The sequence below is a fragment of the Canis lupus genome, chromosome X (genome assembly GCF_011100685.1).
Source record: "Canis lupus familiaris isolate Mischka breed German Shepherd chromosome X, alternate assembly UU_Cfam_GSD_1.0, whole genome shotgun sequence".
NCBI lineage: Eukaryota > Metazoa > Chordata > Mammalia > Carnivora > Canidae > Canis > Canis lupus.
This window is the reverse complement of record NC_049260.1, coordinates 9624343-9650271: the sequence shown is the minus strand read 5'-3', so window position 1 is coordinate 9650271 and position 25929 is coordinate 9624343. Positions and strand designations below refer to the sequence as shown.

At 44.5% G+C, this 25929-nt stretch overlaps 1 long non-coding RNA gene across 3 annotated transcripts in view; it reads right to left on the bottom strand.

Annotated features, from left to right (window-relative positions):
* LOC106558479 overlaps window positions 1-25568 on the bottom strand; it is a 56378-nt gene extending 30810 nt beyond the window's left edge. For all 3 annotated transcript variants that reach the window (XR_005386123.1, XR_005386121.1, XR_005386122.1), the window contains exon 1: window positions 25253-25568. This is a non-coding gene — a long non-coding RNA (uncharacterized LOC106558479). The remainder of the gene's footprint in view (window positions 1-25252) is intronic.
* Window positions 25569-25929: the final 361 nt, after the last annotated feature.

Genomic DNA, 25929 nt, shown 5'->3' with positions numbered 1-25929 from the left:
CATATGTGATTCCTAAAAGCATCCGTTTTGCGTGTCTCATGGAATGTTCTGCATCCCCACCTCCCCACCCCACCCCCCAGACCGCCTCAATGTTACTTTGCCTGTTTATCACTGTGGGGCTCCTGAGAGCTGTCGCACAAAGATAGGCTCGGGTTTTGCCTATCAAGTGAAAGAGGATTCGAGGGGCTTCTCTGGTAAACCACGCCATGGCCTGCTTCCTGCCCGGCAGGGGAAACCCAGAGTTAAAAATGGCTAACAGGAAAGCTAGTAGAGGGAGATCATTAGCAACTATGAGTTCTTTGGTGGCTGTAGTCCTACTCCGTGGGATTACTCAGTCGCGGGAAGGGCCAGCCTTCTATCACGTCTGTTTAGCTTAATAAAGTGGAAAAGAACAGTTGTTTTCGCTTCTTTTTTGAAGGTGGAAGAAACACACGTTTTGAAGTTGCCCTTGTTAATCTGTTGAAATGTCATTGGAAAAGATGTTTCAACAGAAGAGAAAAAATTTCATGGTTTTTGCGAGAGATCAAAACACTTTCCCTACATCATCCTTTAATTGTCAAGAGACGCCAAAGGGAACTTTCTTACCCTTGTTTCGCTTAAAGCTAACAGCTTGGGGGAACATCAGAGGCCTTTGTTCTCTGCAAATTCTCTGGGCAGCCTGTATAGCCCAGTGGCTCCAGGACTGGCATCTTGGGAGACGCAGCCCTGCTGCGCATGCGGCTCTGGTTTTCAGATTTTTTTTTTTTTAAGATATTACTTATTTATTCATGAGAGACACACACACAGAGAGAGAGAGGCAGAGACATAGGCAGAGGGAGAAGCAGGCTCCGTGCAGGGACCCCCGCATGGGGGACTCGATCCCGGGACCCCGGGATCATGACCTGAACCAAAGACAGACTCTGGACCGCTGAGTCACCCAGGTACCCCTGGTTTTCAGGTGTTTCATGCTTTACTAGGAGTTTCATTTGTTCGATGCCATATAAACTCTAAGCATCCCAGTTACGCTTGCTTACCTGGCGGAAGCACACTAGGCTCTCAGTTCCCTGTCTTTGGCCACATCTGTCCGGCTAGTAGCTGGTCCCACTCGGAGCAGCTGAAGGAAGCTGGAGAACCAACATGTTCATGAATGCGGAGCGCTGTCAACATAAAACCTTCCAGCTCGAGTTGGGGCACTGTCCCTCACTCTCATCTTCAACACTAGGCTACCACTCAACACTAGGCTACGCAAATGACATTTGGGACTGGACATTCTTTGGCATCAGTGGGCTGTCAGCGAATGTCCAGCAGCATCCCTGGTCTCCACCCCCTAGATGCCGGTAATGCCCCCTAATGATGACAACCAAAACTGCCTCCAAACCTTGCCCCCGGGTGGGGGTGCAAAACCGCCCCCAGTTTGGAATCTCTGTTGTGGACTTCCCAGCTTCTAGTTAATAATTCCAACAGGGAACCTCGGCAGGGCTTTGAGTGTCCAGCTGGCAAGGGAGGAGGTGAGTGATAGATCTGACTGCTGCTCTAGGGGGAGTGGGAGGAAAGGGGATAAGAAGAGATTCTGGACCAGATAAGTCGAGGCACTAGTCCAGGCGAGGGAGGGTGATTGCCTAGAATGAGAGATGTTAAAAGGGAGATAGAAGACCCAAATGGAGTCACTTGTGCTAAGCGCACATCACCAAACTGAGATTTATCACTTCACTTACTTACAGTTTCAGCCTGTCGCAGGAGTGGAGTCTTAAACCAGTCAGTCTGGAATGAGCTTGTCAGCACTAGTGAAGTAATTGGCCTGAGGGACCCCTGCCGTTCCCAAAGGCAGGCAGCTGCCTGTAAACGATTCCTTCTTCCCTGGTAACTTCCTTGTCCCGTCCCCTTCCACCTACAAAAGTCCTTCATAGCATACAGTTCTCAGGAGCTCCATCCTATTTGCTTGAAGGGGTGCTGCTTATTCAATGAGTCATGAATATTGTTGATTAAAATCAGCAACACCTTTAAAATTTACTCCGCTGAATTTCATTTTTTGACAGAGAGACGATGGACTGGAGAAACGTTCTGAGAGAAGCCGTAGGGCCAGTCGATGGACTGGAAAGGGTGTGTGTGAAAAAGATCACCCCAAATGGCTCTCAGTTTGCTGGACCTCGGTGCCACACACTGGGAAGCAAGCTACGGGATGAGAAACTGCTAGAACACACGGGGAGCCAGGGACGGGGTGGGCCAAGAGTCCTGCTTTGAACATGCTAGTTTTGAGATCCCACTAGACAGTCTGGGAGAGGCAGTGAGAAGGCGATTGGGCGTCAGGGTCTTAGAACTTGGGAGGGAGGAGTTGGGGAGACAGATTTGGCCAAGCAACGTCAAGGATCTGTAGGAATATGACACGCATGAAAACATAGGAGACTTGGGCAGCCCGGGTGGCTCAGCGGTTTAGCGCCACCTTCGGCCCAGGGCCTGATCCTGGAGACCCGGGATCGAGTCCCACGTCGGGCTCCCTGCATGGAGCCTGCTTCTCCCTCTGCCTGTGTCTCTGCCTCTCTCTCTCTGTGTCTCTCATGAATAAATAAAGAAAATCTTAAAAAAAAAAAAAAAAAAAGAAAAAGAAAACATAGGAGACTTAGAATAGTTACATCTTCCTTTGTCTAAGGCCGTAGTTGTCTTTGCGTATATCAGCCCAGTGACCCCCAGGAAGGTTGTTGCTCTGTCGTATTACAATTCTATAGGAACCTTCACACACAGAGGGTCCGGGCTTCCCTAACCCTCTCCTGGGTCCACCTGGGCTGGAATGCCACAGCTGATGGGGCTTCACACCCACCCTTGCTACTGTACCCAGTTCTGCAAGTTTTCACTCCAGCAACACCCGTGCCTGTTCGTTAGCTGTGTCCCCATAGGAGCACGACAAAAATAGTCATTCCCCATCACCAAGGGCTCGCCCCGTCAGATAGGGACTCGTCCTCTCACTTCTAGGATGATAAAATGGAAGCACAGAGAAGTGAGAGCATTGATTCTCCCTTGGAGCGCAAATAGGCTGGAGGAGGGCACCTCTCTATTTTAGATTTACGCCACCGTCTTGTGATTTTACAGGAGACGCAGAAGAGACCCACTTTTCCCTAAACAGCCAAATCCCACCCCCACCCCCTTTCAAGAGATAAGACGGTAGCTCTAGCTTGAGTTTCTCTTTCTGGAGGGATCTCCCACCAGAACTCACTGTTCTAGTGCAGCTTTCAGCATCCCATGTGTGTGCTTCTATTTAAAAGTTGTCTGTCTGCAAATGCTCGAGGGAACAGACAATCTGGTTTCTCCTTCACTTTTGGTTGGTCTGTGCTGGAAATAAATGCCCGTGTTTTATGTGACGAGTGGGGACGGGACCCTCCAGGAAGGAGGCCTGGGACCACGACTGGCTGGGGATGAGGTAGCTCCCAGCCCTCACACACCAGCACATCTGGCCAGATGCTTAAGGGCCAAAGCACAGAACTTCGGGACCAGTGAGTTTATAAACATACACTCAATGAACAGCGGCCTGGACAACCCTGGGGTCCCCTCCTTCCCCAGTCACTGTGCTTAGCCTCCCGCCATCCAGCTGGCAGGGCCCATCCATCCTGTTCTGATTGCTCTGACCTTGTGCTCTATGATTGTTACAGCTGCTGAACATCACCCATGGGTCAAGGTCACACTTAGGAATCAAATGACCTGGGTTTTGCTGGCTCCACCAGTGACACACCTCGTCCTGAGGGCTTAGTTTCCTCAGCTGCAAAACACGAAGTTTCAAGAACCAGTAAACTGCTTTGTGCCGTGATCAATAAATAGTACTATTGCTTTTAAGTTTTAAGCCCAGGTACAAAGAATCGGCTCTCACATTCCCGACTCTCTCCTTCCATCAGCTAAGGCTCTTTCTTATCCGTTGGGCCCACGGAATTGTCCAGAAAATCCAGTACAGCTTAGTCACTTAGAGGGCTGGGAGGCTGAGGCTTCTCCTTTGTGGGGGTTGTGATTGAAAGGGATGTTTCACTTCTTCTGACGCATCACATTTTAGAAATACGTTTTTAAGCATGCTTCACGTTTGCCCTGAAAGCAATATCACCATTTTATTCCATGACTCCTTGGTGCTCCTCAGAGCCTGGATCTGCTTCTCCGGGTGCCCCCCGACCCCCACTGTGCAACGCGGGCCTCACCTACTATTCACAGCGTCACCCTCGTTTTCTGTTCCTCCTGCCTCCCCTTGTTGGGCAGGTTAGATACACTGGGGTCTTTTTGTCTTGTGGCCACAAAGGGTGAACTTCCTGTTTCCACGCCACCCGTAGATTCTCTTATCTCTCAGTGGCCTTAAACTCTGTGTGCCACAATGAGTTGCTGTCCTCCTACCTCAGGGCCTTCTCTCTACCCATCAGGAGCTGGAGTTCAAGTTTCATTGTTTTGTCCTCATAGCTGTGTGTTGCCACATTAGATGATACAATAATAGGCCACCGAGAGAAGTGCAGGATGACCTCAGTTGTACGAGTTAGTCATCTATTGCTGTGTAACAAATCACCCTAAAATGTAACAACTTAAAAAAATACAAGTAACGATCTTATACTTTCTGCAGGTCAAGAATTGAGGAGCGGCTTAGCTGGGTCTCTCACGAAGGCTGCAGTTAAGGTGCTGGCCGGGAGCTACAGTCATCTCAAGGCTCAAGTGCTTGTGGGCAGGATTCAGTTCCGTACATACTGTGGGACTGAAGGCCTCAGTTCCTTGCTGGGTTTGGATCAGAGGTCTCTCTTTGTCCTTTGTCTTGTAGGTGTCTCCATAGGCCAGCTTGCAACATGGCACCTGGCTCCATCAGAGAGAGCAAGAAGAGCCAGAGAAAAAGCAAAGCTGGAGTGACAAGCTTTAGAACTTAATCTTGGAAGCCATATCCTATCACCTGCACCATATTCTATTTGCCAACAGCAAGTCACCAGGTCCAGGCCTCACGCAAGGGGAGGGGACTACACAAAGTGTGACTACCAGGAAGTGGGGATCGTGGTGGCCATTTTGGGAGCTGCCAAGCACAGTGTAACGGTGCAACATGGCATGAAATTAAGAAGTTCTCGTGAATTTAAGCAGAAACGTATATGGAAATCATTGTCCTTAGCCAGTTTATTCCCAAACATCAATACCACACAGAAAAATCAGACATTTCTAGGCTAGAACTGTATATAAATGGTAACAAGTCCACCAAAATGCTTCAATGACCACTATTTTCTGGGATAAAAAAGTTTGCATAGTGCCTTTATAAGACTCAACTGAAGGGGCACTTGGGTGGCTCAGTGGTTGAGCGTCTGCCTTTGGCTCAGGTCGTGATCCCAGGGCCCTGGGATCGAGTCCTGAATCAGGCTCCCTTCGTGGACCCTGCTTCTCCCTCTGCCTGTGTCTCTGCCTCTCTCTCCGTGTGTCTCTCATGAATAAATAAATAAAATCTTTTTTAAAAAAACTCAACTGAAAAAAACTTGAGTGCAAAAGGGCATTATTTCGGTAAAATATGTCCCACATTGGGCAAAGGCATTTTAAGGCTAGGAAGGATTTCACGGTATGAAAAAACAAAGACAAGTTTCATTTCTTCTGACTTTATGTGTCAAACATTGTTTTAAGCACAACTCAATTTCCTTTGACCTATTAAATCAGTGAATGCATACCCCCTTCTACCATATGTGTTCTTTATATGGAGCAAGAAAATTTATGGTCCCAGACTCCCTCCACTGAAGAATCAAATTGTCTAACCCCTGCCTATGCCGTGGCTCTTTATGACGGAGCCATCGCATAGCCACACTGCCTTACTAGGTGTATCACTCCCTTCATTCCCATTCTGAGTTGTAATAATTGGCCTGGTTTTCTTCCCCCCAGACATTTTTCTACTAAAACGGAGGCCATTTAATGCCTCTTACTGAGTCAGCCTCACTGTAGAGCGGTGGTTCTCAACAGGAGTGATTTTGTCCCCAGGAGGCGTGTGGCAACATTTGGAGACATTTTTGATCATCACAACTTGGCAGGGGATGGGGGTGCTACGGGCATCTAGTGTGTCAAGGCTAGGGATGATGTTAAACTTTCTACAAAGTCACAGGACAGCCCCCACACCAAAGGGTTATCCAGTCCCAAACCTCACTGATGCCAAGGTTGAAACTTCAGGGAGAATTGAGCATCTTTTGTTTGGTAGGGAAGTTACTCCAACGTCAAGTTAACCTGGGTTCTGACCTTGCTGTGACCTTACCCTAATTAGAATGCTGGGGTTCCTGTGTGCACCTCTTTACCTTGGTATCCCAGGTGTCTTGCTCCTGGGTAGTGTCTGCCTGCCCGAGCCCTGCCAGAGATACAACTCAGAACCCAAGCTCTGGATCTCAAGCCGGGATCCTGCCTCTGATTCATAGGCACTGGGAGCCCAGGCTTATGTCCTTTCTGATCTTTCTGGCCAACCTCCTGCTCCTCGCAGACTGGCTACTGCATGTACCTAACCCTTCTCTGGCACTCACTGCTAGTCCATCTGCCCACCTTTCCCACCCTTTGCCCCCATGCTCCTGCTATTTACTCCAATTTCTGAAGCTATCTGTCTGTGGTCTCCCAAATGTTCTATGGTCCAGCTCTCTCAACTTCCCCTCATATAACTAGGCGTGGTCTGGTCCAAACTTCTGGTCTTTCCCAATGCAGAAGTCTATTTTCTAATATCTTGCTTGCCTAGTCTAGTCCTTCCTTTTTTTTTTTTTTTTTTTTTTTAGTCTAGTCTTTCCTATTGCCTGATGACCTCTTCTTCTGACCCATGAGACAGAGCCAGCTACACATTGACTTATGCCAGAATAGGCACTAAAAACATAGAAAACAAATTCATTAAATGGATGATAACTGATTTTGTGCAGGTTAAACAGCAACCAGGAGAGCCTCTTGGCTGAATTTTTTAATTTTCCAAAGTTTTTCTTTTTTTAAGGATTTATTTATTTATTCATGCGAGACACAGAGAGAGGCAGAGACATAGGGAGGGGGAGCAGCAGGCTCCTCGCAGGGAGCCCGATGTGGGACTCCATCCCGGATCCCAGGATCACACCCTGAGCCAAAGGCAGACGCTCAACCGCTGAGCCACCCAGGTGTCCCTCCCAAGTGTTTTTGATTGGTTTTTAAAATTGTTTGTTGTTATTGTTTGCTTTTTGTTTATTTGTTTCTTGAATTATAGTGCAGGGTATCCCAATATGCCACCTCCAAACATACAACTTTGGCGTGAGATTATTTTGAGCTGAAGAAAATTGGGAAACAGCAGATACCCCCCAAAAAAAGCTCCCTGCCTTCCCTCCATTGGCCTCAAAGCAGAACATAAAATTCCATTTGCAGAGGTATCTCTCTGTCTGGTACCAGGAAGAAGGGGGACAAATCTTAGACTCCTAACCACTAGGAACAACCCTAGACTCTTATCAGCCCTGAGATGAGAAGATAAATAGCCATTATCTTCCATTAGTTTCCCCCCATGTATTTACTTTGCCATGGCTTGTCACTCCTAAAAGCCTAAGCCTGTTTTTCTTTTTGTCTTGTCACTTCTCTGCAAATCTATTGCTCTTATTAAGATGCCGTAACAACTCAAGTTCTAACCAGTACTTTGAGGTAGCACTGAATTTCTTCCACATATATGCACTCTGCTCATGTTAATAAACTCAGTTTTTCTCTTGTTAATCTGTCTTGTGTCCGTTTAATTTCCAGGGACCCAAGCGAAAAACTGAAAAAGTAGGGGAAAAGTTTTTTCTCCCTTACCGTAGACACCATTGAAAAGTTGGCCCTGGTGTGTCTAGAAGGGCTTCTCAAGAGCCTATTTTGAAGCTTGTGGGCTTAGGCAAAAGAAAAGAGGGGGTCATCAAAAGCCAAGAAAGAAGAGTAGGAGAAATAATGACTAAATGCAATGTAGTGTCCTGGATGGGATCCTGGAACAGAAAGAGGACGTTACGGAAACACTGGTGAAATTCAAATAATGTCTGGGGCTTGGTTAAATTATAATGCACCAATTTCAGTTTCTTCATTTTTATAAATATGCCACAGTCTTGAAAGATACTAACCATGGGGAAACTGTAAGGGGTTAAAAAAATAAACACAAAGAGGATATTTGGGGGATTTTTATGCTGTGAAAAAACTCTCCAAAAAAAGCATAAGGACATGGGTTTTGTTTTGTTTTTAAAAGGATGTGATTCCAAGGCCGCTTCTGTTTCCTCCCCTGTCCAGACACTATCCCTTAGGTCAAGACTGTGAGGTAATGGTTTTCCAGGCGAATCATATGGTTGGTCCCCCACATTCCTTTTTTTTTTTTTTTTTAAGATTTTATTTGTTTATTCATGAGAGACACATAGAGAGAGAGAGAGGCAGAGACACAGGCAGAGGGAGAAGCAGGCTCCATGCAGGGAGCCCGACGTGGGACTCCATCCAGGGACTCCAGGATCACGCTAAACCACTGAGCCACCCAGGGATCCCCATGGTCCCCACATTCTTCCTAGTTCAGAATGGTTTGAAACAGATGTTTCCATACAACCATTTGAGGACAGAATCCATTTCCGTGCTGAGAGACTCATGCCCGCCCTTGTGTGTATTTGTTAATTTCTTTCAAATACATCACTTCCTATCGCAGCAATAGTCTTCCAGTTTCAAACATATGAAGTCCTGGCCTCAGTGGCCCCACGGAAGTGTGCACTGCTATTAGAAAGGGTTGGCCTGGGGATCCCTGGGTGGCTCAGGGGTTTAGCGTCTGCCTTGGGCCCAGGGTGTGATCCTGGAGTCCTGGGATCGAGTCCCACGTCGGGCTCCCTGCATGGAGCCTGCTTCTCCCTCTGCCTGTGTCTCTGCCTCTCTCTCTATCTCTCTGTGTCTCTCATGAATAAATAAATAAATAAATAAATAAATAAAATCTTAAAAAAAAAAAAAAACAAAGAAAAGAAAGGGTTGGCCAGAGCCCTAGATGAAGAAAAATATGCATTTGATTTCCTGGCATTTTCAGTAAGAGTGAATTCACATAAGCAAGTGCCCCCTGTCCTCGAACATGACTTTTCCATTTATTCTGGATGGCCCCTGTTGGAAAGTTTACCACTGCCGGGTCAAGTACAGATGCATCTGGCAAACCCATTATAGAGGAACTATAATGAGCCCCCTCCCCCGTGTGACCTCTGAATCCTCGAACAATGTGTTCAACATGGTATCTCCTAGTTGTAACATTTTTCTGCAGCTAGGGAGAAACCAAGCATATTTTTCAGAGAGTAAATCATCCAGCAAGTAAATAATTACTGAAGGTTTTCCCTAAGGTATTTTCTAAAGCAATGTAAGTGTAGTTAAGGGTGTTTTGAACATGTTGTCTCTCTGCAGAATAATAAGGAGAATATTTAAGAATCTTTTGCCATTTTATGCAGCATGGGTTTGCTCCCTTCCAGAAAGACAGTGATGAGGTTTTTAAGATGGAGGATCTGATTTTCATCCAAGATCATGCCTGTTTTAAAAGCATTTGTTTTTTACCAATATTCAAATAATATTCAAGAAAATGAAACTGATCCATATAGCCAGTGTTTCCCTTGTAAGATAAAAAGACCAACCTTCTATAAGTAGATTAATAAAAATAAATAAATAAGCCTTGGTTCAGAATGAAATCACTGACGATGCAATTATTAGTGAGGATAATTGAAATGATAAGGAAAAATGATAATAAATATGCTCATTTCCTCCCATTATAGATCATGCTGTTCTTATGCTGTAAAAAACATTCTGATTCCTTAATCTGCTCATCTTGGCCGGGCAGCCAGCACGCAGAATCCATGGGGCTGGATATGGAAGGGTTAACTTGCATTTATTGTTCCGAGATGGCTGCACGCTCCAGGACCTTATGGGATATAGCCTTTGTGGAATCAGTAAGTCACAAGGCTGAGGTCTGTGATTTCCCTATAGAGTTCCAGAACTCTCTCCTCGGTGCTGTCTCAGCATCTGGCATCACAAGCCACAGAGACCAAGAGAATGGGAGCTGTCTCCATAAGATCGCCCACAATAAGTAGTTATTGGCATTTTCAATTAGATGGTATCTATACTATAATCCTGAGTTTCTCAGCCTTAGCCCTGTTGACATTTGGGGTCAGAGAATTCTTTGCTGTGAGGGCTGTCCGGCGCATTGTAGGATATTTAGCAGCATCCCTGGCCTCTGTCTGCTAGATAGCATTAGGCTGTGGCAACCAAACTGTCTCCAGACATCACTGAATGTCCCCTGTGAGTCACAACAACCCACCCCCTCCCCCACCCCCACCTTTGAGAACCACTGTCATAGTCAACGAGGAAGAAATAGCTGACCCAGAGCAGCTCAGGGAAGAGGCCAAAAAGACAAAATACAAAGAATGGGAAAAAAATAAAAAATAAAAAAAATACAAAGAATGGTGCTTCGGGTTTAAAGTCTTTAAAAAGTCCATCTATTACTGTCTACTTTGTGGCCTTTGGTACATTTACAATGTTATGCAAGCATCACCTCTATCTAATTCCAGAGCATTTTCATCACCACAGGAACCCTGTACCCGTGAAGCAGCCATTCCCTTTGCTCCCTCCTCAGTCCCAGACAACCACCATCTACTTGCTGTCTACGGATGTATTTATTCTGCACAAGTCACATCAATGGAATCATATGACCCGTGGCCTTTTGTATCTGGCTTCTCTCACTTAATATAACCTTTTCAAGGTTCATCCATGTCGTAGCACGCAGCAGGACCTCATTTCCTTTTACTGCCAAATACTTTCATTGTATGACTGGACCACAATTTGTTTATCCATTCATCCACTGATGGACGTTTGGGATGTTTCCATCTTTTGGCTATTGTGAATAGTGCTGCTATGAACATGCGTGTAGAAGTTTTTGTTTAGACACCTGCTTTCAGTTCTTTGGAACCCATACCCAGGGGTGGAATTGCTGGGTTACATGGTAATTCTATGAAGAGTAGCCCATTTTTAATCTGGAAAACTAAAGTGGTTGGTGTTTTCAATGATTATTTTTAAAATCCACCGGTGACAACTTAACACCAGTGATGGCTTTGAAAGTCCCTAGAATAAGCCTTGTTAACCTTGGGTTTCAAATGGTCTTGGGCAATCTCTGGATGGGTTTCAAAAGACCTGAAAATCTCTAGAAATGTGGTATCAATTTTGTGCATGTACAAATGTGAACCTTGCTAGGGAGAAGGTTAATAGTTGTCAGTACAATCTGAGAGGGGTCCATGACCCCTCTCACCAAACCTGGAACCCTCTGTATCAGAATTATCATTCAGTTGCTTGAAGAAAAAATAGCAAAGCTAAATATATTACAATGTTATTTGTCGATTATATTATACCTCAATGAAGCTGAAAAAATAAGAGACCATCTGGAAATCCTACTTTTAAGACTGGGAGTGGTGTAATTCTTGGCAAACATCAACATTTCTGAGCTTCCCCATCTGAAAAATGGCTCCCTGCATTCATCTGCCTGACCCCCGACATCATCCATTGATTCTCAACATTGCTGCACAGGTGATCTTTTCATATGCCAATTTGATTAAGCCACCCTTTCTAGAAACACGTCAATGGCATCTCTTTGTTCTCTACATAAAAGCCAACATGTTAGTGGAGACTATGAAATATTCTCATCTATACTTTCCATTCTGGCATTATCTCCCATCAGCCTCCCTCCTTTTCAGAACTGCTTCCCATTTCTGCAACATGCCAAGTTCCCTCCTGCCTCAGGACCTTTGCATATGCTAGTCCTGCTGCCTGGAACACTCTCTCACCACTCATCACCACCTCCTCCACCTGCTCATACCTATTGACCCTTGAGGTTTTAAGGCAAATATTATGTCCTTAGGAACATTGTGTTTTAACCTCCCACCTGCATTTTAAGCCAACGGGCCCAACTGTGGTTCTCGTGGCACTTAAGACAACTGTACATTTACAATTACCTGATGATGGGATTACAGCTTATCTCACCCAGAACAGAAATTCCATAAGGGCAAAGACTTTTTTGCTCACCATTGTATTGCCAGCACATTACAATGTATATACACATGTAATTCCTGAATAAAAGAATGCTAAATTCATCTGTAATGCTAAATATGTAAAATTCTGATATCAAATTTACCTAAAAGAAAAAAAATTCCCTGAAGGAGATTAAAAAATATTGAGAGCCTTTATAAGTGGATCTCAAAGTGTGGTCCCCAGATACCTGGGGGTCCCCAAGACCCTTCCAAGGGTTCTGTGAAGTCAAAACTATTCTCATAATGCCTCCAAGATGTTATTTGCCTTTCTCACCTTGTTGATATTTGATTTGCACTAGTGCTATAAAGCAGTGGGCAGGGGCTCCTCGGGGGCTTAGTCGGTTAAGCATCTGCCTTCAGCTCGGGTCATGATCCAGGGGTCCTGGGATAGAGCCCCACATTGGGATCCCTGCTCAGTGGGGAGTCTGCTTCTCTCTCTCTCCTCTGCCTGCTGTTCCAACTGCTTGTGCTCTCGCTCTCTCTCTCTCTCTGTGTCAAATAAATAAAATCTTAAAAACAAAACAAAACAAAACAAAAAAAAACAACCAAAGGCAGGGAGCAGTACAGCCACTGGCACCTGAATGTGAATCGAGGCATTGGCACCACACTGTACTAGTGGGGATTGTGCTTTTCACCACCATGCACTCGCAGAAAATACAAATGCCAGTAAAATTATTACTTTTACTACCTTTCAACCCTTGGGTACACATCTTCTTAAATTCTGTGTGACCAAGTGAGAAGTACGTCTAAATCCTTTCTGCCGCCTACCAATGTTCATATACTGTCTCAAGGAAAAGCACTCCAGTGACTGAAGTGCTAATATTTGAGTTGCCAGATAAACTAGCTGCTGTTTTCATGTGACACCATTTTAACTTGAAAGGCTAACTGACAACCAGGGACTTTACAGAGTTGAGGATTAGACAGACATTTTCTCAAAAATGAACAAAACGGGCTTGTCAGTTTAAGGAAAACAATTGACAGTATTTGCTGCCAATAATAACATTTGAGTTTGAGCTTGCGTTTTCAAGTGACAGTTACAATTTTAGGAAACTTGAATATGCCCCCATGGGCTTGACAGCTTCACATCACTTAAAGACTCCTCTGAGGAGATCAGTGGTACTAAAGAGTGTGCTTTCATTCTATACTGTATAGGGAAGAGCTGCATAACTCAATGAAATAATATTTCCCTCATGATCAATGCATGATGTTACAAAATCATGCATGGGTAAAATATTCATTCAAAATGTAAGGTAAACCAGTGAATTTTAATGTAACAGAGTACAAAAACATCATTATTATGGTTTCAAATCTCATAATGCATATTTTCCTCAGAAACTACCACTTTTCACAATTTGGTGTAGTACCAAAGGAGAACGTCCACAACTACCTGAAAAAGCTGTTAATATACTTCTCCTATTTCCAAAGACATATCTGTGGGAGGCTGGATTTTCTCTATATTTTCCAGACAAAACAATGTTCCAGAATCTATTGACTATAGAAGCAAAAATGAGACTTCAGCTGCTTCTATTAAGGCAGACATTAAAGAGATTGCAAAAGTGTGTAACAATGCCATTTTCCCAATGAACTTTTTATTTAAGAAAATAGCTATTTCCATGAAAATGTGTTATGTTAACATATATTGGGTTTGTTACTGTGATTTTTAAATAAATTAATACATAAGTATTCAGAAATTTTTCTCTGCCTTTATCTCTAACTTGGTGACACCAATTGCTAAAATCCATACAAAGACAAGCTCTCTGGAGTCTTCAGTGATTCTTAAGATTAAATGGCTCCCAAGACCAAAATGTTGGAGAACTACTGACTTACATTACAAATAAGATTTCCATTTTAAAATTTTGAAATTGCGGATAGTGCTGTAACATGTGGCTATTATTCAAAATATGTAAGGAACTCATACCACTCAATAGCAAAAACCAAGGAATCCAACTTAAAAAAATGAAGAGAGGACCTAATAGACATATTTCAAAGAAGACATCCAGATGGCCAACAGATACATGAAAAGATGCTCAACATCACTCATTGTCAGGGAAATACAAATCAATACCACAAGGAGATATCACTTCTAACCTGTTAGAATAGTTAGTATCAAAAAGACAAGAGATGACACGTGTTGGAAAGGAAATGGAGAAAAGGGAACCCTTGTGTACTGTTGGTGGGAGCAACACTTGGTGCAGCCACTGTGGAAAACAGGTGGTTTCTCACAAAATTAAAGATAGAACTACCATATGATCCACCAATTCCACTTCTGGGTACATATTCAAAGGAAATGAAATCAGGATCTCAAAGAGATATCTGAACTTCTATATTCATTGCAGTATTATTCACAATAGCCAAGATACAGAAACAACTTAGATGTCCCTGGATAGATGAATGGATAAAGAAGATGTTTCCATATGGATATTATATATATATATACTATATATATATAATAATAATAGATCTTAAGTGTTCTCATCACAACAACAAAAAGTAATTATGTGAGGTTATGGAGGTGTTAATTAATATTATTGTGGTAAAGGCAGCCTCGGTGGCACAGCGGTTTGGTGCCGCCTGCAGCCTAGGGTGTGATCCCGGGGATCCAGGATCGAATCCCACATCAGGCTTCCTGCATGGAGCCTGCTTCTCCCTCTGCCTGTGTCTCTGCCTCTTTCTCTCTGTGTCTATGAATAAATAAATAAAATCTTTAAAAAATATTATTGTGGTAATTATATATTATATATTTATATGTATTGTATAAATATACATTATATGTTATTATAATAATATAATATATAATATATTATATTATTGTGGTAATTATATATATATAATATCCATATGGAAACATCTTCTTTATCCATTATATATCCATTATATCCATTATATATAATATCTATATGGATATATAATACACATATATACACACAATGGAATATTATTCAGCCATGAGAAAGGAGGAAATCCTGCCACTTGTGACAACATGGATGGACCTCAAGGTCATTATGTTAAGTGAAATATGTCAGAGAAAAACAAATACTGTATGACCTCACTTACATGCAGAATCTAAAAAAGCCAAACTCGGAAACAGAGTCGATTGGTGGTTGCCAGGGGCTAGGGAGTGCAGAAAATAGAGAGATGTTGGTCAAGGGGTACAAATTCACATTTATAAGATGAATAACTTCTGGGAATCTAATGTATGGCATGGTGACTACAGTTAACAATATGGCACTATATACTTGGAAGTTGCTAAGAGAGTAGAACTTAAGTGTTCTCATCACAACAACAAAAAGTAATTATGTGAGGTGATGGAGGTGTTAATTAATGTTATTGTGGTAATCATCTCACAATATATACGTGTATTAACTCATCACGTTGTACACCTTGACGTTAGACAGCACTATACGTCAGTTGTATCTCCATAAAGCTGAAAAGAATACAATTATAAAGCAACCAGACTGTAGAGTCTGTAGAGATATAAAAGCAGGTATGTCTCCATTATTTTAACAAAAACTCTATTAAGTAAAAAAAAAATCTCTATAAATTATAGATCAAAAAAGCTAAGAGCAGTCACTCATTCAGATATACGCACCTGTTTAGGAAAACAGGAGTAATATCCAATTACCAATTTCCATGTCCAAGTGCCTACTTCCGAGTGCATATAACATAAAAGTGAGGAAAAAGTCAAGAGGGTAAATGTTAATAGAAGGACAACTCTGATTCAGTTGAACTATTTAGTTATTAATAATCACTGATCAAAAAATAAAACACGCCTGCAATCTTGAAAAAGAAGTCATCTGGGGCACCTGGTTGGCTCAGTCAGTGGAGTATGTGACCCTTGATCTGTGGGGTGGTGGGTTCAAGGCCCACATCTGGTGTAGCGATTACTTAAAAATGAAATCTTAAAAAGAGAAAAAGGAAATATCCTTTTTTTTTTTTAAGTAGGCTCCATGCCCAACGTGGGGCTCCAACTCACCACCCCAAGATCAAGAATCACATGTTCCACGGACTGAGCCAGCCAGGTGTACTAAAACTGGATCACGGATGTACTACTCTTTGTTATATTATTCTCTGTATTTTCTATGCTTGAAATTTGCATGATAATAGAAGAAGCACGCCACATTGGTAAACTGAGGATATAGAGTGAGATTCAAAGTGGGAACAGGAGGGTAAAGACCCTGAAACAATACAATTTCAATAACATTTATTCTTTACCCACATACTTTTATCATTTTTCCCAAACCCATAATGCCATGGATTATATCCTGGAGCAGGGCCTCTCCTCCCTGCCAGTTCTTGTCCCTTTTCTACATTTACTTAGGGAAAGACATCAGAGACCTGGAGACGCCCAACTGCCACCAGCCTGCGTGGGGTCTCCTCCAAGGGATTCACCACAGAGTTCCCGCTAGTCTATAGCTTCCTCACTCTCCACACCCCCAACCCCCACAACCCTAGGGATTATTTTTACATGAGGACTGACTGCAAAAGGAAGCCTGCTCAGTTCAGGGCAAAGGTCTGGTTTCCTGGCGGTGCCAGCAGAAAGGCAATTGTCCCGGAACAGGCATCTTCTAGTTCAGATACATGTTTCTTCTTACTTCCACCCACCCGTCTCTACGGACATGGTCTAAAGACTTTCCTACGTTGTGGTTGGTGAAGATGATGACGGAGCTGATGAAAATGCAAATTTAACACATTTAGCTCTTAACCCTGTCACCATCCCAAATATTTACCCTGGGAGTTTGTCTCATGACCCAATGTTTTGCTATAGGTAAAATTCACATACAACAAAACACACAGATCTTCAGTGTACCGTTCCGTGAGTTTTGACAAATCCATGCCACGCCACCTAATGCAAACTCCGGTGAAAATGGTCATTACTTTCACCCCAGAAAATTCCCCCTTGCTCCTTCCTTCTTAGCCAAAAATCACTATCCTCTCCAGCTTAGAGGCAGTCACTGTTTGCTTTTCCCATCACCTGAATCTTGAGGTGTGTTTGGGGATTGGAGAGGGAGGAGGCGAATTTCTGAGATCCCTCATTCATTAAATGAGTTGAGGTGTGGATTCATCCAAAGAGGCTCTCCCCAGTCTTGAACTGGAGGCCAAATTCTCACAAGTGGGCTTTTGATTAGGGCCTAGCTGAAATCCATTTTCCCCAATGTTGCTTCTGTTTTCGTGGACATAACCCTGGTGCTATATTCAGGAGATGTCAGTGCTGAAGGGCCAGGGAGGAGAAAATATAGCTAGGTAAAGAAATCAAGACTCAGGGGCGCCTGGGTGGCTCCATTGGTTAAGCATCTGCCTTCAGCTCAGGTCACGATCCAAGGGTCCTGGGATCGGACTCCCTGCTCATTGGGGAGTCTGCTTCTCACTCTCCCTCTGCCCTTCCCCCCTGCTTGTGCTCTCTCTCCATCAAATAAATAAATAAAATCTCAAAAAAAAAAAAAAAAAGAAATCAAGACTCAAAGTTTAAAATCTAGCTCTTACTTGGAACTCATCATTTTTACGTCTATGCTTTAGATGAAGAGGCTTCAGACTAGGGATCTAAATTTTAAGCATATCCCCAACCTGGACTGGCTATGACTTTAGATAAATTACTTCCCATCTCTGAACTTCTTCCAGCTATAAAGTGAGTATCGCACTGCATTGATCTCCACTCTAATGGACAGTGTAAATCTTGCAGCCACAGCGTTTGGGGCCATGGCTTGTTTATGTGCACCCAGGCTTCTTCAGCTTCAAGGAAAGAACAAAGTAGTCCTGCTCCGTGATGTCTAATATAATGAAAGCGAACTCTTTCAGTCACAGCATAAGAGCTGTCGAAGAGAAAGTTTGATGACAAAATTAGCCACAAACTTGTGGAGGAGTGACAGTTTCCAGAATTTTATTCATTATCGAATCAATTTGGTTATTTTCTATTTCCTGCCAGATTATTTTTCAGATGTCGCTATTCATAAGTATGCAAAAAAGCCACGCCGCCTTTCCAACTCTGCTAAAGTCACTTCTGTATTGTTGTGTTCATCAGAATGTTCAGGAAGGATTCGTTTGGTTCGTACAATAAAAGAGCTCCAAATGGTAATGATTCCCAAACAGTACTTGGTTCGCAAAGAATCCCACACCAGAACATTGAGGGGGCTGCCTTCTGTGGTGGGAACTCAGCTGCACCATGTGTTCTAGCAGAACCCGGTTTCTCCCTGCGAGCCAGTCATTCTCCTTGGCAGCCCAGAGTCTCCTTTCTCTCCCTGTGGGGCTCCTTACACCCGGGGGTGGCTTTTGCTTCTATCCCTTCCCACCAGGATTCGAGCAGCACCTCAGTGTGGAGACCCAAAGCAAACAATTACAAAGTCAAATAAGCAAACCCTCAGGTATAGAAAGCCCTTCTCTCCTGTCGGGCTGTACCTACTTCTGGGTGCGCCCCGGCTTAGGAGGCAAGTAGGCTGTGAATGCACGTTCTGGGCACTGGGTGCCCCCCCAGTAGGCTGCAAACCCGTGGGCAGGGGTCACGGTGAGCGCTCCGGCCTGAGATGGGGAATCAAGTCCTTGGGGTGCATGTGGCATTTGAGAGAGTGGAAACACCGGGGGAGGTTTAGGGGTTCCAGCTTCCGATTCCAGATCTGGGGCTAGAAACCCCAGTCTCTGAGCTTCAGTACCGTCTGCTGGAACTGTGAAGTGAGGACCCACATACTTGTAGAACTTCTCTCAGACTTTCACCCTCATAATTCTGCCCTGAGGGCCTGAGGACACTGCAGATTCCGATGGCTCAGGTCTGGGGTGGGGCCGGAGCCTGCAGGTCTCCCGAACTCCCAGGGGATGCTGCTGCTGCTGCTGGTCTGGGGACCCCAGGTTGAGGAGCATATTCCGTGGCCAGGCCTGGGAATGAGGTGCTTGGCGTTTAAAAATGTCTTCAAGCTGTCACCGTGAAGTTAGCATCACTCCGTGTAATATGAAAAGAAACTCGGGGGGCGCCTGGGGGGCTCAGCTGTTGAGCGTCTGCCTTCGGCTCAGGTCATGATCCCAGGGTCCTGGGATCGTGTCTCTCATGAATAAATAAATAAACTCTTAAAAAAGAAGAAAAGAGGGATCCCTGGGTGGCGCAGCGGTTTGGCGCCTGCCTTTGGCCCAGGGTGCGATCCTGGAGACCCGGGATCGAGTCTCACGTCGGGCTCCCGGTGCATGGAGCCTGCTTCTCCCTCTGCCTATGTCTCTGCCTCTCTCTCTCTCTGTGACTATCATAAATAAATAAAAATTTAAAAAAAAAAGAAGAAGAAGAAAGAAAGAAAGAAAGAAAGAAAGAAAAGAAAGAGGAAAGAAAGAAAGAAAGAAACAAACAAACAAACAAACTCGGGCTTGGAGAGGGCTTGGAGAGGGCTTGGAGAGGTCAGAGAGTGTGGGGCATACAGGAAATCTGGTTCCCCAACCAGGGAGGGAAGGGAGCTACAGCAGAGCTGGTCAGCAGCACCTGGGAATGTGCTGGAAACACAAGTAGGTCCCGTCTCAGACCTACTTGATCAGAAAGGCCGGTGGTGCTCCCTGCAATCTGCGGTGCAACAGGTCACCCTTTACTTTTTTTTTTTTTTAAGATTTATTTATTTATTTATTCATGATAGACATAGAGAGAGAGAGGCAGAGACACCAGAGGAGGGAGAAGCAGGCTCCATGCCAGAGTCCCACGCGGGACTCGATCCTGGGACTCTAGGATCTCGCCCTGGGCCAAAGGCAGGCGCCAAACCACTGAGCCACCCAGGGATCCCCACCCTTTGCTTTTCGGAGTCTGCCCAACGTCCGACTTCGAGGACCACTGAACCAGAGCACTGCTTCTCAGGCCTGATGGGGCGCACGCACCTCCCGGGGCTCCTGTTACGCCGCGGCCTCGATTCCGCAAGCCCAGGGCCCGGCCTGAAGTCGCGCGGTTGCCACAGGCCCCGGGGCCGCCGGTGCTGCTGGGCCAAGGGCCACACTGGGGCCCGCTGGGAACTGGATGCTCTCTCCCTCCAGCGGGAAGGCTTCGTTGAGTTGCCTGCGGGCTTTGTTCTTCACAGGCAGATGGAGGCGCAGGAAGGAGCAGAGAGTGCATTCCTGGGCTCAAGGACCTGCAGAACTGGCTCAAACCAGAAAGCTTTGCATTCCATCTCAAGCTTCTGGGATAAGCACCAGTACAGTAAAGCACCAAAAGACAAGATGGGCAGTTGCTTCGAAGAGAAAATTCTGGTGTTGGGCTCAGCACTGCCCTCAGAGAATGGAGAAATTCCTCCTGCAAAGACCAGGGTTCAGGGCCCCTGGGTGGCTCAGCGGTTGAGCATCTGCCTTGGGCCCAGGGTGTGATCCAGGGGTCCCGGGATGGAGTCCCGCATCCCCTGCAGGGAGCCTGCTTCTCCCTCTGCCGGTGTCTCTGCCTCTCTCTCTGTGTCTCTCATGAATATATAAATAAAAATCTTTAAAAAAATTAAAAAAAGACCTTTCTCCATCACAAGGATAAGGATGCCTTGTTTTAGCTACCCTGGCTGAGCCTCTAATCTTTTTCTAGCCAACACTGGATTTTCCTTCTGAACTCACTTGGTCTGTAAACATCATTTCCTTTGCAACCCCAAGCCCCAAATTTCACAGAACCATGCTATGTCAAATAAGAAAAACCTGCCTTACTATGACCTCGCTGTCTTAAACATTAATCACTGCTTCCCTAGAATTTTTCCTTTGTGCTTTTGGCTGCCCAATGGCTTGTGTCTCTTGAAAATACTGAGAGGTCACAGAGAAGGGAAGAAATCCTTCATTTAAAAAAAAATTATTTATTTGAGAGAGAGAGAGAGAGAGAAGCATTTGCAGAGGGAGAGGCAGAGGGAGAAGCAGACTCCTCGCTGGGCAGGGAGCCCAATGCAGGACTCGATCCCAGGACCCCGGGATCATGACCTGAGCCAAAGTCAGACGGTCAACCTACTGAGCCACCCGGGCACCCCAATCCCTCATTTTATATTTGGATAGATTTTCTGTGCAAAAACACAGCAGATGCAGTGTGCTCCCCTGCTGGGACGGCGGCAGCTGAAAGCAGTTAGTTGGGCAACACTCCCAACAGCTGGGGTGTCGATGCTCTGTTCCCGAGAAGGGGTCCAGAGAAGTCACCCATACTGCTCATTCCTATGTCGTTGTTTGGCCTTCTCTAGAACACACCATGAGGCTAGGATGTATACGTCTTTGGTTTGGGACGCATACCTAGCACAGTATCTGGCATGGGGAAGGGCCACACATCTTCGTTGAGTACAGTTTTCCAATTTTGAAAAACATTCCATAAGTTCTACTTGACTTCCCTGTGTATTTTCCCTTAGCCGCCAAAACGTATTAGGTTTCATTTCTACGGTGTCGTGTACTTTGAAGCATTTGAAGCTTGTCTGTTATCTCAAGACGTATTTCTAAAGCCATCCCAATCACCTTGATTGATTTTTAGCACCTGTTGTGCGTTTAGAACAGACCTTCTGGGGATCCCTGGGTGGCGCAGCGGTTTGGCGCCTGCCTTTGGCCCAGGGCGCGATCCTGGAGACCCGGGATCGAATCCCACGTCGGGCTCCCGGTGCATGGAGCCTGCTTCTCCCTCTGCCTGTGTCTCTGCCTCTCTCTCTCTCTGTGACTATCATAAATAAAAAAAAAAATTAAAAAAAAAAAAAAAAAAAGAACAGACCTTCTGGCTATGATGAAAGTGTTCTAGTATACACTGTCCGGCGTATGCCTTGATGGGCTGTGACTTGGCATCACGGTTGGGTGCCCTGGTACCAAAGGCACAGTCCTTGGTTTAATAGACCGAGGAGGAATGCAGAGCTTGCCTAATCAGGAGCCTGACCCCTCATGAGGAACGTCAGATGCTAGCTGTATAGGCCGACGGGCCATTTGCCCTGACCACACCGCTTATCCATTCCAGAAGCTCACCAGGTCAGCAGTTTCCTCGACGGTGGCCTGACTGGGAACTGCATGGCCTCGTCCCCTCCTCTAAGGCCTCTGGTTGGGGCATTTCCTTTAAGAGGCCCCTGAGCAGCTGGAGTCTGCCCATGGTACTGGAATGGAAGCAAAATACATCAGCTGACATTCTGTCCTCCGTCCTATCTCGCTTTCTGGCTCAAGGGCATTTTGATTCATTCAGCCTTTACTTTTATTTCCATTTCCAAAGTTTACAAATTTGAGCTTAGGGCTGTTCGGCTATTAGAAGAAAAATCTTTCCTTCCTCTCCAGCTGTCTTCTAAAACGCGATTGTCCAGTGGATGGCAATGGCTTTTCCATCAAAAATAAAAATAAAAATAAAAATAAAAATAAAAATAAAAATCACAAGGCAAGGATGTTGCAACCAGCAAGTTATCTCTCATATTGGAAAAGTAGATTTAAAACTCCAGATCTGGGAAGCCTGGGTGGCTCAGTGGTTTAGCGCCTGCCTTTGGCCCAGGGCCTGATCCTGGAGACCCGGGATCGAGTCCCCCATCGGGCTCCCTGCATGGAGCCTGCTTCTCCCTCTGCCTGTGTCTCTGCCTCTCTCTCTATGTCTCTCATGAATAAATGAATAAAATCTTAAAAAAAAAAGAGGGTAAGAATTTAAAATAAAATAAAACTCCAGATCTTTGATCTCTTTACAAATTCTTAGCAATATGCTCTAGTCTTGGCAATGAGTATTATAATAGTATTATTATTGAAAACAGCTGTTAAGTTTGCATCTAAGAAATGTTTGCAAAAAACTCAGATCAGGTCAGCAACGTACTCGACAACAGGGTTTTCCTGTGTCCTACTTTCATGTGTTATAATATTTTCGGTTATATAATCTTTTCCCTAGAGAAGGAGGAATAATGTGAATTAAATGTGTCGGATAAATGGATGTGGGTCTTTCTCTTGATAGGAATGCTTAATGCAAAATTCTTTCTAGGAGGCATCCTTGGTAGTTCCTGAATTAGGTTATTGAAAGTTTTCTTTTCTTCTTTTTTTTTTGGTGAAAGTTTTCTTTTTTAAAACAGTTTTAGTGCTCTGTATTTAACTCTAATCTACAGCCTTCTCCGCATTATTTGAATGCCAGCAATTCTGATGATAAGGGCGTGTCTCATGGAGGCAGCAATAAGAAGGAGCTAGTGGCGGCTCTAAGAGAGGAGCAACCAGTCTTCATTCAGGAAGGCTCCGGCTTTACCATATGAATTAAAAAGAGCAGCACGAACTGCAACATTGATCTGTTGCTGATGGAATAGAAGCAAAAACTCCTCATTTGAAATCTCCCCACATTGTCTCTCTCTGCAGCTTGGAATCCGCAGACTAATTCTGCTTCTATCAGCGAACAGGGATGTAGATTAGCTTCACCGAAGATCACCAAGGGCAATCCCTCCCCCCCACCCCTTCCTTTGAGACAGTGTCTAATTGTTTGAATGTATTCGATCCGTTTGATGGGGGAATTGCCATTACAGTCATAGAAGCTAGTTCCAAATCTCAAGAGTGGAAGAGTATGGATTTATGATTTTTAAAGCTCCAATAAATGTTTCGTGTTGGAGTGCTACATGAAACCATGAAAAAAGAACTTGGGAAAAATATGAAAAATGTATGCTTTGTGCTTCTAGTACATTTCAATACCAGATTTCAGTGTGATATACAGTGGTGGTTGCCATAACAACAGAGCAATCCAGGAGCCGCGATTACGCATATAAGGAAATGGCAGCCAAGGATCCTGCTCTCTGGTCAGAGCCACTGTCTTGTTCATCGCCATCTAGTTCTTTCACCTTGTACATCAATTATCTACATTCGGGCTCTTAAAATTGCTGATCGTCTACCTAAACTTTAGGTTCTGAGCTTTTTCTCTTGAAAAATAGTCCCAGAATATTAGAGCAGAGGAGCGTAAAGTGGGTACGTGTCAGATCCCCTTGTCTCAACAGCTTAAGAAATCGATATAACTGATGACAGGGAGTTGAAGCTACAATATAATTAAGGCAAGGAGGAACCCCTGCAATTTTGGATTAAATAATGGGATGGTGGATATGTACTTACCTAAATGATGAAAGGATTGCTTTGGAATAAAATATCACACGCATGGGCCAGCATAAGAAATATTCCCCTTCCTTCCTTTTTTCTTTTTTTTTTTTTTAAGATTTTATTTATTTATTCATGAGAGACACAGAGAGAGAGGCAGAGACACAGGCAGAGGGAGAAGCAGGCTCCATGCAGGGAGCCCGACGTGGGACTCAATCCCAAGACTCCAGGATCACGCTCTGGGCCCAAGGCAGGCGCTAAACCGCTGGGCCACCCAGGCGTGCCCCCTTCTTCCAACAAAATGACTGATGGCACTTCGTATGTTGGCACACCAGAGTGAAAACTTTGCTTATTTATTATTCTAAATGATTAGTAATGAGAAGATCCATTCACATCCAGCTCATGAGAGGCACTGAGTCAAATCTAAACCATGGCACCATCATTTCCCTGAGAGGTTTTAAAACCAACAGTTTTGAGGGGATCCCTAGGTGGCGCAGCGGTTTGGCGCCTGCCTTTGGCCCAGGGCGCGATCCTGGAGACCCGGGATCGAATCCCACGTCGGGCTCCCGGTGCATGGAGCCTGCTTCTCCCTCTGCCTGAGTCTCTACCTCTCTCTCTCTCTCTCTCTGTGACTATCATAATTAAAAAAAAAAAAATTAAAAAAAAAAAATAAATAAAACCAACAGTTTTGAGAAAGACAGTGGAGAGCTTTTCCTAGTCAAGTTACTAACTTTCCAAAACTAGCAGTGACAATGCTGCTTTCCACCCTCATGCAATGATGAGACATTTTTGGCATCATGCAGGGGCTCTAACTTGAAGTCTGGAAAAAAAAAAAAAAGCTGGTGGTGAAAATCCACCTCTCTAATAATAATAACAAGCACTTACGAGTGACAACTCATGCTAGGTACTTTAATGTCATTTCTCAACCTCACAGCAATGCAAAGTAAATATTATTCTCTGTTTCATAAATCAAGGACAAGTGATATTAAGTAACTTCCTCAACATCACAAACCTTTGGCTCCTTTTCTTTCACATCGTGTTTGTGGAATTCAAAGATAAGAGGCCCAAAAGCAGATTCCGGGTTTGTTTTCCTCACCACGATGAACCCACCGTGTAGTTCAGACTCTACTTATGGTAGACACCACATGGTGTGGATATCAAATCCTTCAGGAGAGTTTCCAGCAGCAAAGTTCTGTGGTAAGCTGTGTTGTTTATCCTTTGCTGCCAACAAATTACTCCAAAACAGTGGCTCAAAGCAATCGGCACTTACCACCTCACAGTTTCTGTGGGATGGGAATTTGGGAGCAGCTTACCTGGGGGATTCTGACTCAGGGTGTCTTGAGATTTTGTAGTTAGGACATCAGCAAGGCTGCGGTCATCTGAAGGCTGACGAAGGCCTATGGATCTGCTTCCAAGATGGTGTGCTCACATGGCTGTGGGCAGGAGGCCCCTGTCCCTTGCAGAGGCCCCTGTCCCTTGCAGCGTGGGCCTCCCCGTAGGGCTCTTTGAGTGTTCTCACAACATGGCAGCTGGCTTCCCTGAGAATGAGCCATCAAAGAAACAGCAAGGAGAGGCCACACTTCGAGCTCGCAGCCTTGGAAGTCCCGTACCATCACTTTAGTCACATTCTGTTTGTTAGAAGTGAGTCACTGAGTACAGCCCACACTCAAGGGGAGAGGAATTAGACTTAACCTCTTAAGGAAGCAATACCAGAGAATTTGTAGACATATTTTCAAGCTACCCCATAAGCAGACTTTGGATTTCAGAAGATACAGAAGGTCTGGAAATCCAAAAACATAAAAGCACAATCTAATTTCATCTATCTAATGGAGCTAAAAATATGCCCACAGCCAACCTGTCTCCACTAAATGTAATGAGTAATGTCAGTGAAGTTTGCATTCGTCAAAGATCTTGAGTCCCGGACAAAATGCAATATGTCTGAATAGGATTGAGGTGACTTTTCAAATAATATTGTATCTCTAAAATATAA